At 40.1% G+C, this 3,616-nt stretch overlaps 1 protein-coding gene across 1 annotated transcript in view; it reads left to right on the forward strand.

Moving 5' to 3' along the window:
• Positions 1–896: 896 nt before the first annotated feature.
• Positions 897–3,616, forward strand: part of Ndfip2 (Nedd4 family interacting protein 2) — a 74,037-nt gene continuing 71,317 nt past the window's right edge. Inside the window, exon 1 of the transcript XR_003378520.1 lies at positions 897–914. The gene's annotated coding sequence lies outside the window, so the exon portion shown is untranslated. The remainder of the gene's footprint in view (positions 915–3,616) is intronic.

Raw genomic sequence — 3,616 nt, forward strand, 5'->3', positions numbered from 1 at the left:
ATTCTTATCAAGCAGATTGCCTTCTGCTCAGTGAATGCATCAGGACAGGCTCAGGTTGCATTTTAGTTTGCAATGTACTTCCTGTTCTCTTAGCTCCTGTGCTCAAGGAGAAGAGGACATGCTGGGGAGCCCAATATTTTCTACCATGAAATACACAACAGGAGCCTTAGTACCTGAGTTAGTGTGATGGTTTTGAGAAGCAGTGCTGTACATACGATCTTTAACCAGTTAATGTCTTTCCACCCTCTATTTGCAGGCGCTCACACATACCCTTTACTGGCAGTAGCTATCAGTAAAATTATGAGATTTGGAGTTGTGAGTTGAGGTGATTTCAATTCTAAAAGATGTATTATATTTGATTGTAATAGTTTTAAATTATAACAATAAAATAGAAAATAGAAACAAATGTATAGAATTGAGATGATTTATTTTCAAGTTTTTACTACTGCAGAGTTATGCACATTGGATGCATCAACTTTGCATGCATTGGCAATCATTCTTATTCTAGAGTGTTGTATGTAGAGCGATGAATAACAGATTCTGCACAGATTGCAGATTTTCACATTACTCCAGACAACTATTGATAACATTATTGGGGAATATTATATCAACTTTCTCATAGGATAGAAGTTCCTCTTGTACTATTTTTTGTTTGTTTGGGGTTTTTTTGGTTGTTGCTTTCTCAGATGGAAAGAAAATATTCTGGTTGGGAAGCAGAACAGAGAAGTAGCGTTATATAAATGATATGTATAACAAACTGATTCATTTTTAAACCCAGTGATAGCATGTGTTCAAATAAAAAAGCCCACAAGTCACAAAATAAATAAAGCAGACATAATGCCTGTCTCTTTAAAGGGCCACTAAAGAGGAGAGAGGATGAATCAAAAGACACCTCAACAGAGCTGAAAATTGTGGTGAGTCTCCAGAACTCAGTATGTGGGGAAGATGGGAGTGGAGAGGTGTCACTAATCAAACAAGCAACCAGCAACAACAGAGTCAGGATAGCTCTGACTCATCCACTAGAGGAGGCAACTGCCATTAGAAAAGACAGACTGTGAGCTAAGTCTATGCCTTCAGCTCTATACGGTCTCTGTCTTCCAAGGAATGGTCTGTCCGATTGCCCCTCCCTTATCCCATACTCAGTTACCCCAAGATTGTCACTTCAAGAGAACCCTACCCATATGAATTCCCACTATCTGTAGGGAAGGCAAAGGTATCATGTTGATCCCAACCCAAACTGCCCTTGATCTTCTAAGGGGGAAACTAATACAGTTAGATCATCTTGGGAGTAGAGAGAGGGAAATACTGAGGCTAACTTGACAGCTGAATACAGTTCAAAGATGCCTGGTAACTAGGCTGGTCATTCAGGACAGATGTTAAACCCACAATTCCCCTTTAAAACTATATACAAGTAAGCACTAATCAGGAAGGAAGCAGGGAAGACAGTGTGCCTGATTTCTCTGCCTTCTCAAAATGTAAAACTAAGTAAGTGTCTGTTATATAAATGTAGCACTCCACTTTCTGTAGCCAGGGAATACTGTAGCCAGTAAATTAGATGGCAAATTAAATCTGCCTGAATCTTTTATTATTGGGAGGAAAGTCCTCTTTTGTTAGAAGATTCTCTAGCTGATTAGAGTGTCTGGTGATTATTCAAACCTACCCATGTACTAAATTATTAGACTAGGAAAATCCTAATGACACATCGAGAAATAAAAAGTACATTCCACCCTTTTCCTGGGGATCTTAGAAAGTGAATTAGCTTTTTAATATTTGTTCGATGTTTTAGAGACAAGGCCTCATGTAAACAGGCTGGCCTTCAAATTGTTCTGGAGCTGAAGCTAAACTTGGACTTCTGATCTCCCTGCCTGACTTGAAAGTTCTAGGATTACAGTCATGTGGCCCCCACAGGCAGCCTAGCATATTGGTTCTAATATTTCTCCAAAGGAGGTGGCTCATCATGTCGCTTTGACCTGATCCGTAAACATTGCTACCACATGCATACCTAAGGTTCCCCAAGATTTACATTAACAACAAAAATAAAAACACAATAAAATGAAAATAGACAGAGGAGAGCTTGTACAAATAAACAACATCAAACTTTCGAAGTTATAAAAGGTAAAGTTAAGAAAATCTCCCAGAAAAGTAGGAGAGAAGGACGAGGGAAAAAAAGACATCAGTAAAGAAACTTTAATAGATCCCAAGGGCGGATGTCAGAGAGCTTCTGGAGAAAGAGCAGAACCACAAAGAGAACAAGACGGTCCCTGGGGATTCCCTGAGGCTGCGCATCTTCAGATCTGAAAAAGCCCAGTGAGACAGGACAAATGAGAAAAGATCTGCATGAAGGCGTATTGCGTGATGCTTCATAATATCAGCGTGAAGGAGTCTGAGGGTGATTTTAGAATCAGCTCTCAGGCAATGGGTTCAGAGCCTGGCATCAGGTTGGTTAGCAGCAGTTTAGTTCCCATGCAGAACACTAAGCCATACTTCACAAGCTTGTGAGACAAGGGTTTTCTCCTAAACAAACTTAAGTATTAGGATAAATAAAGACATTTAATACACGAGAGTTAAACTATGTACTTTTGTAAGAAATACCTGGAGAATATGCTATACAAGATGAGGGAGATAAGACTCTAGGGACGCAGGAAAGATGGTAGGTAACCAAAACAGATAGGGAAGGTCTCAGAATAGGAGCCTTAACTTGTTAGTTGGAGGCCTGGAAAGATGGCTCAGCCATTAAGAGTACTGGCTGCTCTTCCAGAAGTCCTGAGCTCTCTTCCAGAGGTCCTGAGCTCTCTTCTAGAGGTCCTGAGTTCTTTTCAGAGGTCCTGAGCTCTCTTTCAGAGGTCCTGAGTTCAATTCCTAGCAACCCCATTGTGGCTCACAACTATTTCTAGTGGGATCTAATGCCCTCTTTGGGCATAAAGGTGTATATGCAGATATGAGCACTCATTTTTAAAATAAATCTTTAAAAAAAGAACTAATTTACAGTTGTGCAACAACCCAGAAAACAACCAGGACGAAACCTTAAAGATGGGGTCAGAACTGATAATCTACCTGATATGGTTTGAGTACTTGAAATACCTTGGTACGTATTTGATATCTGAGATAGAGCATGCATAAAACCTCTCATAAGAAATTGAGAAGTGAGAGAGAAGTGGTCTACAGAGCTAGTTCCAGGACAGGCTCCAAAGCCACAGAGAAACCCTGTTTCAAAAAAAAAAAAAAAAAAAAAAAAAAAAAAATTGAGAAGTGAGACAATAATTTATGTAACAAATGTTATTACTAATGTAGGAAAAATAATGTTTTATAGGAAAGTGTTGTTTTATCTCCAGGTACAGCGACTGCGTCTGTTTCAGGCAATAATTGTGGCTCTGAAGTTACTGGCCTGCTTCTCTGGTAGTGGCCCAGTGCTAGGTTCACCTCCCCGTCCTGCCACCAAATGTAGCTTTAACTAAATCTCCATTGTTCTGTTTTTCAATAAGACTCATGAGTCAGAGGCTGGGGTGAAAACCTGCTAGGTCAGAGAGGTTGAGGAGCAACCAGCTGACCTTCCCTCTTTGTCAGCAGCTCCAAAGAAGAGAGCTTCCTTCCACTCCACCAAACCAAAGAAGACCAC

The sequence above is a fragment of the Microtus ochrogaster genome, unplaced genomic scaffold (genome assembly GCF_000317375.1).
Source record: "Microtus ochrogaster isolate Prairie Vole_2 unplaced genomic scaffold, MicOch1.0 UNK2, whole genome shotgun sequence".
NCBI classification, from domain to species: Eukaryota; Metazoa; Chordata; class Mammalia; order Rodentia; family Cricetidae; genus Microtus; species Microtus ochrogaster.